Raw genomic sequence first — 14,852 nt, 5'->3', positions numbered from 1 at the left:
TGGGATGTGACACCAGGGAAGGAAACAGTGTTTCCACTGCCAGATTCTCCCCAATCCTGAGAATTACAGAACGCTCATTGTAGCAGACTCTGTGTTTCAGATCTCTGGAGGGGCCTGCCAGACAATTGGCTGCCTAGAAGGTGGTGACGCTTCTGAAGTTAAGGGGGAAATTCGTTACTTTTAAAATTTTGTACACAGAGGTTACCGTCCTACTAAAAATGTTTCCCATCTGTGTCCTCAATTCTTCATTGTGAGTCAGAGTTGCTATTATAGCAAATGAATTGTCATGAATTTTGCATTATTGCGATCATCCTTAAACATCTTTGCATACTGCCTAAACTCGGGAGACACAATTATTTACATATATTTTCAATCTATTTTAAAAGGATACATACATGGTAATCCAACAGCTCATTTATTCTCCGGTCTTGATAGGAAAGCTGGGCAAACATAATGCAATGGTTTGCTAGTTGATTGCTAGTATACAATGGAGTGAACTACAAAACAAATTACTTCTTATAAAGATTTAAAGGTTGGCAGGCACAAAATCCAGAGAAGTTGTTATTTTGTTTCCCCAGGTGTAAGCAAACTATTTATTGAGCATCTGTTCTTGACCTGTTTTATCTGTCAAATGATTTCCCTTTGTTTACTTTGGAAATTGTTTTCTTTCACCATTTTATAAGGAATAGCTAGATATTTAAAACACCCCACTTTGTAGATTCTAGACTTGAAGGCATTGCATGTGACAACTTCACAGAGCTGTTAGTTATTTCAATACCAGGCCAGAGAATGGAGAACAGGAACAATTATAAAGTATAAACACCTTGTTATCCTGGAGATGGGGGCAAGTGATAGAATAGAGCCCACCAGAAGACATGTGTCCGTGGAGTTCAGTTCAGTAAGAGGAATCTGGTAGGAACCAATGTTCCAGCAGACAGGGGTCAAGGCCAAATGAGGTGAAGCAGGGGGACCTATGGCTTTAGTCTAAGGCAGTGGTTTCCAAATTTGAGTGATCACAGAATTGCATGATGATCTTTGTGGAAAACAAACAAACAAAAACAGATTCCAAGGTCTCCCTTTGAGACTCTAGTTGAGAAGTCCTATAGGGGGCAGCTAGAAATCTACATTTTCACAACGATACTACTGCAGATGGTTTACCTACTTCGTGGTGAGGGACACAGTTAGCAACTGGAGAGTTATCTCAGTTTGGGGGTCACAGGTTTAACCAGAGCAGCACCGGCAGGCTGGGTTGCTGAACCCCAGTTCTGGGCAGAGGGTGCTTCTTCCATTTTGTTTAATCTGCCTGGAAGATGTGAATTATCCCTGTATTTGAATCTGAGCTCTCATGGAGAGATAGATCAATTAGGAGAGCCCACATCTTGCACTAGACAAAAGTAGAGTCAAATTAATAGTTCTATTTTAGTTGTGCTACTGTCCTTTGACATTTGTGAATTGAATTCAGATCTAACCCTTGACAGCTGGTGTAGTTTTCGCTTTAACTCAGTTTTTTCCATTTAAGACGGGTTTTTGGCTTGTACGTTTGAATTCTTCCCCTCAAACCTCCATTTGAACAGTTTCTATGTTGCTTTTTTTTTTTTTCCATTCTCTTCTTAAATGAAAGTTCGTTTTCTCAGTAGGAGCAGCAAATGATTTTAAATCAGACAACTTAAGAAACTACTAGTTTCCATGGGTTTGTGATTAATCTTAATCAGAGGATCTAAATTCAAATGTATCAGAAATTCTGGGGAAGAGGGTATGCAGGGAACATGGGTGTGAATCAAAAAGGAGTGACTTCAAACTGACAAGCATATGACCTGGTCTAAAAACACCAAAAATTCAAAACAAAGTGCTGTGTTGTCAAAAAAAAAAAACAAAAAAAAAAAAAAAAAAAACAAAAACAAAAAAACAGGTCTTCAGACCAAAGTCTGACAAGTGGAATTCTGTCTATGCCCTTGACTTAAAGCCTTACACTGGTGAACCCATAACCCCCATCTCAGTTGGTTATGACCTTGTGGTGCTACTATTATAGTGACACTACAAAAAAGTGCTGTGAGCACATTAGAGCACAGTATAATACAACAGAAATTTCGGGAATATATTGGGAAGACCAAGAATAAGAAGGTGGGGAAGAGAGAAAGACAGAGAAAGAATATGCAAACCATGTCATCTACTGCTCACAGCTGAGCACAAGGCAGACTACATTGTATGGCTACTAAATTCAGTCACCCTCCTACTGATTTATTATATATTTTATTTATTTGTTTCAGACAGAGAGAGAAAGAGAGAGAGAGAGAGAGAGCATGATCTGGGTGGGCGAGAGGCAGAGAGAGAAGGAAGCAAGCTCCATGCTGAGCAGGGAGCCCAACGTGGGGCTTGATCCCAGGACCTTGGGATCATGACCTGAGCCAAAGGCAGACGCTTAACCAGCTGAGCCACTCAGGTATCCCACTCCCACTGGTTTTTGTTTTTGTTTTCCCTTTCTCCCTGACTTCTTGACAAATCCAGGAATAGTACCCACTTCTTTCCTTGAGTTTTCTGAATGGCAGTCCTACCCAGAGGTTATGGAGAACCACTGCCCTGGGTTTGAGAATAGGGTAGGTGGGAGAAGTCAATTTCTTGAAGATGACAAAGAGCAGGCTTAAAGGAGGGCTTTAGCTGGGCACCTCACATCCTCCAAAATGCCCACACGGAAGAGCCAGTGCCAGATTTTTTCCAAGAGAACAGAGCTTGAATTCCCCAGCCTTTGAAGTTTCCTGCAGCCTTGGAGAAACTGCATATCCAAATGAGGAGCGGCCAAATCCATCCCCTTTCCACCGACCTCCCATTACCCCTCTTCCTCGCAGAGCTCTGTGCAAAAGGAGGTGAGCACCAACAGGGCGAGGAGAACTGTGAGGAAGAGATAGTTACTGAGCTATGACAAGATCATCTGAACTCAATTATCTGTAGGAGGTATGGTTTTAAATCATACATGAGTGAAAAATTGTTGGATTGGATCGAGCATACCGGAAAGGGCGTAATAAGTGTTATTATGCTTGGGTAGGGGTCTGGGTAGGGGTTTGGGCTGGAGTCCTACATAAAACACAGCTGGCTTCCGCCAGCACGTGTCTAAGATTTTACTCTCACGTTCATACATGCCATGCATATTCTCTGAGCAATTTCCCCTGTTATGTTGTGGTGTTTACCTTAGTCGATCCTGTTTATTGCCCTAATTCCCTTATAAATAGCTGCATGCAGGTTACAATGAGGGGACCTCAGAGTGGGGCTGGGCTCCAGTACTCATTTCTGCTTGGAACCACTTCATTTCTATGGTTATCCCTTCAGCAACCTTGGCCTCGTTAAGCCAAGAGTCGAAAATATTGTCTGATTACCTAATGTGAGGCAAGGACTGTACTCCACTAATTACTGCATTTCTTCACTCAAGAATAACAGTTATTGAGAGCCTGTTTTGTTCCAGATGCTCTTCTAGGTGTTGGGAACACATCTTCGAACAGAACAAAGTGCCCATTCTTTTTTTTTTTTTTTTTTTTTAAAGATTTTATTTATTTGTCAGAGAGAGAGAGCGAGCGAGAGCGAGCACAGGCAGACAGAGTGGAAGGCAGAGTCAGACGGAGAAGCAGGCTCCCTGCAGAGCAAGGAGCCCGATATGGGACTCGATCCCAGGCCGCTGGGATCATGACCTGAGCCGAAGGCAGCTGCTTAACCAACTGAGCCACCCAGGCGTCCCCAAAGTGCCCATTCTTATAAAGTTTACACTCTGGTGGAGGAATGCAGATCAAAAAACAAACAAACACAAACAAAACTAGCTATGCTCTATGTCCCAGGAGATGATGTGATCCAGAGCGGAAAGTAGCATTTGAGCAAGGACCAGAAACAAACATTGCACGAAGCCTTATAAATGTCCACGCAAGTGTTTAAGATAGAGGTAACCGCTCTCCAGCCGCCACGACGCACAAGTGTACCGGGCACGTTTGCGAACCGCAAAGGAGACCCTGGGGGCTGCAGAGTTGCTGCACGGAAGTAGGTATCCGAGAGCTCCCCAGGGGCCAGAGGGTGACCAAGCACTGAAGGCCTGAGGGCTGTGGATTTTATTCTCCCCGGAATGGAAAGGCAATGGAGGGTCAGTGTAGAGAACTGACCTTTGAAATCGCTGCTGGCGCGTGTGGAAGATGCCCATTGCGCAGACTAGCCTCTGGCGAGCACTTGATCATTTTATTTGCCTGGATGATGATCATCCGCAAGATCCATCCGTAGACTTCGTTTTCAGATTTATAAGAAAAAATGTCCTTGAATTATTATTCCTTTTATGATATGCCTCATGTGGTGATATGTCTTTGAAGACGCCGTGCTTGATGATTTTGTGGTTGTTGTTGGAAACGTGTGTTTAGTAGAAGTCTGTGCAACTATCTCCTTCTTCCGAAGGTGTGGTGACACTGATATCTAGAACTGTTCTGTCCCATCCCTTTTGCTCTTTACATCTCATAAACGCTCTAGCCCGCCTAGTCTGTCTGCTGGAATTGGGGAGTGGTAGTAGCTTAGCTCAGTAGGTTCTAATTCACAGTACCATGACTTAAAAAAGAAATTGTAGGTATAAAAAACTGGGATTTTTTCAAGCCTTATTAAGAAGTTTTGCATAATGTCGAAAGTGACTAATAAATAAATAAGGCAGCTTGTTTCTGCATAATGATAAATAAAAGCCTCCCGGAGATGGGCAAAATCTTTTAGAAAAAGAAAAGAAAAGAAAAGAAACATTAAAACAAACAATTTTTAAAGACTGTTGTAAAGATTCAGTTACAACCAAGAGAGAGCTAGGGTCAAAGGCAAAGGAAAATGTGTGAGCCAGGAAAAGAGATTTCCAGGAGACAGCAAGATAACACTTTTAGACCATTGTTTGAAATGTCTTGGTGATCCTCATTAAATGTTCTTTGTTTTTCAAATGGGCTGAACTGTTCCTGGAAACTATTGCAAAATGGCTAAAAAAAATAATATACTCACTACATAAGCTGGAAAGGACTTAAAAAAAAGAGAATATGATGTTTTCCCTCACAGCTGAGTTTCTCGGTGAATTAGGCTCTAGATGTCTGTGAGAAATTATTACTGAAAAATGAGGTAATACCCAAATACTAAGTAGGATATATTGTCACCGAAGACAAACTTGCATATTTTATTCTTCCCTATAAAACAATAAATTATGCCCATTTTGTCTGTAATGGACTTATTAGTGAGCTAAAATTTAATTAAAAATGAGGGAATTAAGTCAATTTATTTTATTAGGGGAACACTAACTAGAAATATGAACTTCCCATTTTAAGAGGTAAAAAGTTTTGATATGCTGATTGATGTCTTCTTAAAAAATGCACAACTTTCAGCGATCCATTCTGTTGTCATGCTACTTTTGACCCTTTCCATTAATAAGTCAAAATATTTTATAATGAATAATCTTTATATATTTCTTCTAAATACAATAGATATATTAGTTTCTACATATAATTATCCTTATTTATTTTTAAAATATGAAGCTATATCTGGAATGACTTGTTACTTTTGCACTCCAAGGCAATGTATTGATCCTAAACTGAAAAAAACTGGGGCAAATTGAAAAGAAGTCTTTGTGCAAATCAAGTAGATGGACCAAATGTGACCTCAGGCAGTCCGTTTAACATCTTTAATTATAATTTTCTTCATCTATGAAAAGACAATTACAGAAATATTTGTTATTTATAAACACCTAGTATAATAGGTGCTACATAAAATTTTTGTTTCTTTACTATCTAATGAATCAGTTGATGGATATTGTGAGGGTAGTTATATATAAAATATAAAAATGGCCCTTGATGGGTAAATTCATGCTAATTCATGAATTTAAAGCAACAGGGAGTTGAATCACTATTCCTGAGCTATAATCATGCAGCAGACATGACATAATTTTTAACTCCAAGCACAGGCAAATCAGGAGTAAATGGCTTGTTTTGGTGCCTTTAGTTTCTTTTAAATTTTGCAGTCCTTTTCTTGTTTTGTTGTTGCTCTCCATCTGTTTGCTTTTTTGAGCAACCTATATTACAGATTCACAGAATCCTAGAGTGTGAAAGACTCTTACATTAGAACATGAGAAATCTTTGTTCTGATGTAGCAATTCCTTTGACAGCACGCCTAACAGGTGGTCACCCGTCCTCTACTTGCATACTTTCAATAGAAGTGAGTTGCAACCTGTCTACACACACTGACGTATAGCAGTAATCATTGTGCATACTCCCTTAAACTGGGTGTTTACTTACTTAGTACGTTTATACCAATGGAATGTGAGCAAACATGATACTCACCATTTCAAATCAGAGATTTAAAGGATTGAAGCATCCATCTGCCATATACTCACTACTTCCTTCCTATGAGCCAGAATGGGGTTATGCCCTGGATGCAGCTTCACTTGGGCAAACAAACAACAACAACAAAATGAAAAACTTCAAAACAATATTGAAGAACCCTGGTTCCAGAATGACAATCACCCTCTGTTGGGAACACTTAATTGTGGATTATATAATAGAAAAATAAAATTCTATCTTCTCTAGGCTACTGAATTAGCAGAGTCTCTGATATATTATTATTATCATTATTAGGTTCTATTATTATCCTAACTCAAGCAAGAGACACTTCATTTTTTCTAGTCTCTGGAAAAGATTAGTTAAGATTGGGTTTATCTAATTTTTGAATGTTTCATAGAACTTGCTTATAAAATCATCGGAACTGATGTTTAGAATTTATCATAATATTTTCTAAATTTTTAAAATCACTGCTACATAATTAGAAATTGATCATGTCCTTCTTTTTAACTCTTGATGTTGTTTGTTATTTAACTTTTTTAAAAAAAGATTTTATTTATTCATTTGACAGAGAGAGAGATCACAAGTAGGCAGAGAGAGAGAGAGAGGAGGAAGCAGGCTCCCAGCTGAGCAGAGAGCCTGATACAGGACTTGATCCCAGGACCCTAAGATCATGACCTGAGCTGAAGGCAGCGGCTTAACCCACTGAGCCACCCAGGCGCCCTATTTAACTTTTTTTCTTTACCATGCTCACCAGTTATAATTTAAATTTGTCATTTCAAAGCAGCCGCTTTGGCTTTATTGATTTTTTAATTTAATTGTTTTGTATTTATTTTAGGCTCTTAATTTTACTCTTTTATTCTTCTTATTTTGGGGGGGTGTTTAATTTTATTCTTTTTACTCTAAGTTATTAAGTGAGAAACTTAACTAATTTTTAAGTAGGAAACCATAATTATTTGGAAGTATGTTTTTAAGTTTCAAAATCTAGAAATAAGCAGTCATTTCAAGGAATTAGTCCCAATTACTGAGAAGGTTATATTAAAATCTCCTATCCTGATATTAAATTTGTCAGTTTCTCTTTGAGGTTCAATTCCCTTCCCCCCTTTTTTTCTTTATGCAATTTGAAGCCATGTTAGTTGGTGAATATAGAAATACATAGATATTTACTATATTTGATGTGTTTGGACTTATTGCTACATTTTCTGTATTTATTTTCTTCTAGCCTTTTCTTGGATTAAATATTATTATGCTTTTGTTCCATTTTCCCTCTTTACTGGTTTGAAAATTGAACACTTTGATATCCTAAAAGTTTTAACATGCATATTAAATAAAACAAAAGTTTAAACCTAATAACTTTACCTTCTCCCAAACAATACAAGGACTTTCTAAATGTTCTAACATCAACTCCTACTTCATACAGTCAATGTTTATTTGGATTTCAATATGCTTACCATTTTCTGCAGAGGCTCCTTTTAGACAACAGGCTTGAGCAATGGAAATTTGATCAAGCTAAAAGGGCCCACAGCTATCACCAAGCTGAAGGCAAATAGGCCCATTAACTAACCCACCTCAAAATAGCCATAGGCCCTAACAAACCAATGGGGTACTTAAAACCAGGCATGGTTACCAATTAGGGAAAATTCCCATCTTCCCATACTCTCTCCCTCCCCCCTGTAACTGAGACCCCTCACCATCGCCTGGTAGCAGGCAGTCTCTGCTTTGCCATCTTCCCACCACTCCCTTGTGGTGTATTCAATAAAATTCTATCTCCTTTGTTCTGCCTTGGGTGAATTATTTAAGTCCCCAATCACTGGCCTCCATCCGGTGAGGTTGCCCCACATTTGATAGCCCTCATCCCATCAGGAAATCTCCACATTTTCTTCACTTATTTGTCTTTTTCACACTTTACTTTTTCCTTCTGGAATCACATTCTTTATTCTGTAACTTTTTTTCCCCCCTGCAAAAAGCTTTATTGTTTGCATTTGGTTTTGGGCTTGAGAGGGCTCCAGGGTGGCTAAAAAGCTGCCTGGTGGCTGGAGGGAAAGGCTCAGGTAGAAGCCCTAGAAGGGTTGTGGGAGGGGATGATGCCAGAGGGGTCCCTCCTGGGCTATTGGACCCCAGAGGCTCCTAGACCTGCTTGAGGGTAAGCTTTTGGAAGGGATATTCACCAAGCCCAGCCTGGTGGCCAGCCAGCCTGCGTTTGGCCAGGTGGTCGCTGTCCTCTGGATGACGTTCACTTCCTTATCAGGAAGTGGTTCTCCAGGAAGTCACAGAGATGGGGGTCGGCATGGACAGAGCCCAGGGCATGGCAAAGGGGCTGCTTCAGGTTCCTTTCCAGGACTGTGGCGCTTTCCACAGTGTTTCAGGGTTTAATCCCACTTATCTTGGGATAGCATCTGCACATTCCTGAGGAGGACACCCCGCCTGCCACACCTCCCCCGCCTTCCACCCCCTGCCCCCCCAACCTCAGCTCCCACCCCCATGCTGCTTTTGCATCTTCAAGAGATGCTGAGCGTCCTCCCACTTCTCCTCACCCAGAGGACATCCAAGAAGCTGCCTCTGAAGGTTGCCACTGGAATGAAGGTTGGAGGGTGGTGGGAGGCTGGTGGAATGGGACGTCCCAGGGTCTGTTCCGTCCAAACAGTGTTGAAGCAATAGGCAGATCCCAGGACCTCTGGGTGCACTGCTATCCTGAAACATATCTTTTAAAAATTTAGTGGAAGTATCTTAATTGTAAGTTGCCGTTTTTTAAACTGAAAAGGTATAATTTCATTCCATTTTGAAAGTTAGTTTTCTGTTTATAAACTTCTAAATGATGAGTTATTTTCTTTTTTTTTTTATAAGATTTTTTATTTATTTATTTGACAGACAGAGATCACAAGTAGGCAGAGAGGCAGGCAGAGAGAGAGGAGGAAGCAGGCTCCCTGCTGAGCAGAGAGCCCGATGCGGGACTCGATCCCAGGACCCTGAGATCATGACCTGAGCCGAAGGCAGCGGCTTAACCCACTGAGCCACCCAGGCGCCCTGATGAGTTATTTTCTACCAGCATCTTGAAAATATAATTCTAGATTGTGTTGTTACTGAGAGGTCAAATGTTAGTCTCATACTCCTTCCTGTGTAGTTTCTCTTTTTTCTTGAACTAGACTTCAAAAATTTCTGTTTCTTTGTTACACGTAGTCATACTGTGCTACAAAAATGTTCTCTTGAACATTTTTAGAAAAATGTTCTCTTGAGAGTTCATTTGGCTTATTAAATCTGTGTCTTAGGACGTTTAGTCAGTTCTGAATATTTCTCAACCATTCTCTCTTCAAACATTTTCTCTGCTCTATTCTGTCCTCCCATGGAGTGCCACTTTAACGTAGGTCAGATGTGCCCACCTCCATTCTTCATACCTCATCCATTTAGTGATGGCTAACACCATTTCTCCCTTCTCTCTTAGCTAAGGAAACCAGCGTTAGAGATAGAAGAGAAGTTTTCTGAGCAAACATAAAGGAAAAGATTTATTATTTGGAATCTCCACATTCTTGTTTGATGTAGTCTTTTTACCGTATGTTTCCTCTTCTTGATGGGTGTTTCCAAATCTGTTTATGATGAAGTTGAGGTAATCAGACAGTGCAAATACTTTTATATCTATTTTACTTTATTCTGTTAATTCCCTTGCTGTCATATTTTTAGCAATTGTTAGTCCCAGACTTGTCTAACTTTGATGGTTTCTGTACTCCTAGTTCGATGAAGCTCATTGACTTTCTTTGCTTGCTCAGATTAAAAGTGATTATCTCATCTGCCCAGAAGGGTCAGTGAATTCGGCTCAGGAGCACCTTTGAATGACAAAGTGTCATTTCCTTTGTGTGTCATTAAGTTAGGTTTCTACATCTTTGTATTTTGCAATCATGTGCAACTATGTATTGATGAAAGTTCAATGTTTAGGAAGGCCCTAGAGAATTAGGAAGAATGAATTGACTGTCATCAACATGTACAAAGAATTCTATTTTTAATGGCCTTTGGTGGGGGGATGGTGTTTTTAATATATCCCTATGTTCTTAAAGGATAATAAAACTGGGTTCTTTACTTTTTGTTTTGGTAGCTTTTGAAGGTAGTCAACCCATACTATATGAGGGGGCAAGACTAAACGAGTTAGCAAGACTTTAATTAAGATGAACAGGCATTGCACTTCGGAAAACAGTGTGGAGATTCCTTAAGAAATTAAAATAGAGCTCCCATATGACCCTGAAATTGCACTACTGGCTATTTACTACACAGATACTGATGTAGTGGAAAGAAGGGACATCTGTACCCCAATGTTCATATTAGCATTGGCCACAGTCACCAAACTGTGGAAAGAGCCAATATGCCCTTCAACAGACAAATGGATAAAGAAAATATGGTCCATATATACAATGGAGTATTATGCCTCCATCAGAAAGGATGAATACCCAAATTTTGTATCAACATGGGCGGGACTGGAAGAGATTATGTTGAGTGAAATAAGTCAAGCAGGGAGAGTCAAGTATCCTATGGTTTCACTTACTTGTGGCACATAAGGAATAGCACGGAAGACATTGGGAGATGGAGAGGAGAAGTGAGATGGGGGAAATCAGAGGGGAAGAAAAACCATGAGAGACCGTGGACTCTGAGAAACAAACTGAGGGGTTTGAAGGGGCAGTGGATGGGAGGTTGGAGGATCCAGGTGGTGGGTATTAAGGATGGCACGTATTGCATGGAGCATTGGGAGTGGTACATAAACAATAAATGCTGGAACACTGAAAAGAAATAGAATAAAATAAAATAAAAAAAAAATGAACAGGCATTGAAAGAAAGAAGGCCTATACATTTTGAAAAGATTCCCTATTATTGGTTAGTGAGGGCCACGAGAATGCATGTTTTACCATTTATTTACTAGTTTTGGTATCTTAAATTTTGACTTATTGTTATTAATTTATTTTAATTTTTTGCTGGTTTTATAGGCCAACAATTACACATTATTTTAATTTTTATTTATTTTACAATGAGTAAAATTAAACATCATTTACAGATAATTATTGTAGTATTTCAAAGTATAAGAAACATGATAGCTGCATACTTTAGAATCAGATATGAGTGTACCTGCTTTATATCATTAATGAATGGGGTTTTTTAGGTGCTGAAGTTAGTAGAAGGAACAACTCAATCTAAAAATCATGGAATGCTTCATGAAGTATATAGTATTTGAGAGATGAAGGTTTATGATCTATATACTTGGTTCAGGGTTCTGAATCTCCTGACATACACTAGTAATTAGGGTTAGAATTTTTAATCAGAGCAGTTGGTGTAACCTTTGTTCAGAATGGCAAAGATACTATAGTGAAAAATTTGATGTAAGAAATAGCCATGTGCACTCCAGAATCTATATCCAGCAAGTTAGACAGCTGGGCCTGACAGGTTCCAGATAATCTGTAAAGTCTTAAGTAGCCTTGACCATGGGCTATATTCATTTAAAGGAGTCAACCTATGGAATTAAGACTGGCTAGGAAGGATGGAGTTTTCCCAATTGACATTGTGCAATTGCTTCAATGTCATTAAGAAGATAAGCGAAGTGGAAGAGATGGGAAGGGGTTTAGTCTGTAGTAATGGGCATAAAGAAGTCCCCTCTGGATGAGCATGGTGAGAGATTTTTCAGTTGGAAATAGTACTTCTCTTGTCTGTTTTGACGTATAGAAAATAATTCAAATAAGAGACAGAGGACCAAATTCCCTAAATTTGAAATGTTGTTCTTGAAGTGACTAGTCAGACTGCTCATAAAGACTCAGATTTGCGACATGACTGAATGTTAATTTAGAGGAGTGGGGGTCAAGGCAAATGATTATTTATCGTTCTCTGCATATCTCTTCTACCTCTAGAGTTTCTATTGCAAATCCAGTGAAGGCTGTTTGAATACAATGTTTGATCTTCTGATTACAGTTACCCTGTAGTTGTATTCTTCCTTTCAAAGGGGAGGAGGAGAGGGCAGCAGAGCAGGAAAAGAGAGCATTCCCAGGTAGGTATAGGCAGGTAGGACCACACAATTAGATGTTTCCTAACTGCCAAACTGAATCAGAAGAAATCAATCAGAGAGGGAGCAAAAACCATGAGAGACTCTTGACTCCAGGAAACAAGCTGAGAGTTTCAGAAAGGGAGGTGGAAAGGGGGAAGGGGTAACTGGGTGATGGGAATTAAGGAGGGCACTGGGTGTTACACACAAGTAATGAATCATTGAATATTACACCAAAAACTAATAATGTACTACGTGTTGGCTAATTGAATTTAAATAAATTAGAAAAACCACTTTGAACATTTACCATTGAGGCGGGTTAGCAAGTAGAAAAAGAAATACAAACTAAACATTTTCTATGCTTAAGGGAACTGAGTGCAGTTCTTAGGCCATAGGACAATGCCAACCTTAAGTCAATTCTACATACCTTTCCATCCTTTGTGGGACTTTTGAAAGCTCTGGTTAAAGACTTTTCTTTCAGCTTTTTTCAAGGAGAGAGGCTGAACTTGTTGGTCAGAGTAATATTTGTAGTCACGTATCTGACATCCAGAATGAGGTAAAAGGGTAAGCAACTTCCTTTATAGAATGCTCCCTTGCACAAGGTTTATTCCTTTGTGTGTTTATTCCTTTTTAAAAAAATGATTTATTTATTTATTTGAGAGAGAGAGAGTGCATGTGAGTGAGGGGAGGGGCAGAAGGGAGAGGAAGAAGCAGATTCCCTGCTCCCTGCTGAGTATGGAGCCCTACATGTGGGTCCACAAGAGGCTTAATGCGGGGCTTGATTCCAGGACCCTGAAATCATGACCTGAGCCAAAAACAAGAGTTGGAAGCCACTCCTTGTGTCTGTTAAACTTTAAGACATCACCATCGTACGTGATTCACCCATTCTCCTGATAGAAGCAAACCTGGTCAGGAAAATAGTTTTTTTTTTGGTAGCACTGTTATGTAGTGAGAAGAACAATAATATATTTTCGTTACCCCCCCAGTTGGTGTATTGCTCTCTTCACCACTCTATTCCAGTAAGTTTTATCTCTCTCTTTTTAATTTCAATAAACTTTTGCTAATCAGCTCCTACCTATTCTATTATCTCTTTTCTACCTCTATCCATCTAAGGATTCATTCCTTTTATTTATTTAGATCTAGTTTCCCCCTCTTCTTTAAAACTCTATCTCAGGAGAGGCGCCTGAGTGGCTCAGTAGGTTAAGCCTTTGTCTTCGGCTCAGGTCATTGTCTCAGGGTTCTGGGATTGAGCCCTGCATTGGGCTCTCTGCTCAGCAGGGAGCCTGCTTCCTCCTCTCTCTGCCTGCCTCTCTGCCTACTTGTGATCTCTCTCTCTCTGTATCAAATAAATAACAAAACAAAACAACAACTCTGTCTCAGGAAACACCACAGGAATCTGTGTTGCTATTATTGATCTGCTAACATTGTTCTTGATCAAAAGTCTGAATTGTAGTTTTAATTACACTGTTGAAGATTTATTACCTACTAATTGATCTGGGAGGTGAAGTTATTCTTCAGTTGGAAGACCAAAATATGGCTGGTGAAAAGCCTCTAATGGAGGGGAAAAAAGCAAACAAAACAACATGGAATTCTTACTTGTTCATTTCTAGAGCAGTGTAGGAGAGATATGTAAATAGTGGAGCTATTTATATCAGCTGTCACTCTGCTTTCCCCAACAAGTAACTCTGCAGCAACTTTAAACAATTCTGCCTGGCATCTATTTGTATGGGTGATAACTGTAAAACATTTTCAGTGTCAAGAACTATACATTTTAATGCCATTTTTCATTTTAATGGAGTTTGAAGCTTTGAGATCGGTTCTGATGGAAATCTTCAATCGGCCCTGAATCCACTGTTACATTAAACAGTTAAAGGAAAAAAACAACAAATACATTGTTGTCTCAGCAGATACATAATCATATGCACAACCAATTTGTAACTCAGAATAAAAGAAGAAAAATAACTTTAATGTTTTAGAACTGATTGAGCATATTTCTCATTGGATATAGGATTTTTTTTTCTGAGTTAAAAAATGCAAGCATTTGGAGTATTTAAAGCAAGTATGCTGTTGTTTTGCTAAATATTTGTTAAAATATTTATTTTGCTTTTCTGGAAACATCCCTTGCTCTGGGCTATGTGATCCTTTTCAAAGTTTCTTTAAGTAAACATTTTTATTGAGTTCATGGATACTATGCTTGAGAACATATTTTTTTACAGTTTTAAACTGATTCATTTCTTTTCTTTTCCTATCTTTTACATTTTTTACTCTATTTAAAAATCCAAATCACATGGCGTTAGCTCACTGAATATGTGTCTAGAGATAATGAAATATAAAAATTAGATATTTAATTCTTTGGTCTACTGTATTAAAAACTTTATAAATAGTTTTTGTTTCCATTATACAATTCAGTATTAGAAAAATTGATATGTTTGATAATCATTTGGTTTCCTTTTGTTTTCATTCTACATTAGGTATTATAAAAATATTGATACTATGCTTGTATGAGAAAAAAAACCTCTTTTTATTATCAG

Source organism: Mustela putorius, unplaced genomic scaffold, assembly GCF_011764305.1.
Source record: "Mustela putorius furo isolate JIRA1106 unplaced genomic scaffold, ASM1176430v1.1 tig00000242_pilon_pilon_pilon, whole genome shotgun sequence".
NCBI classification, from domain to species: Eukaryota; Metazoa; Chordata; class Mammalia; order Carnivora; family Mustelidae; genus Mustela; species Mustela putorius.
This window is presented reverse-complemented; position numbering follows the sequence as displayed.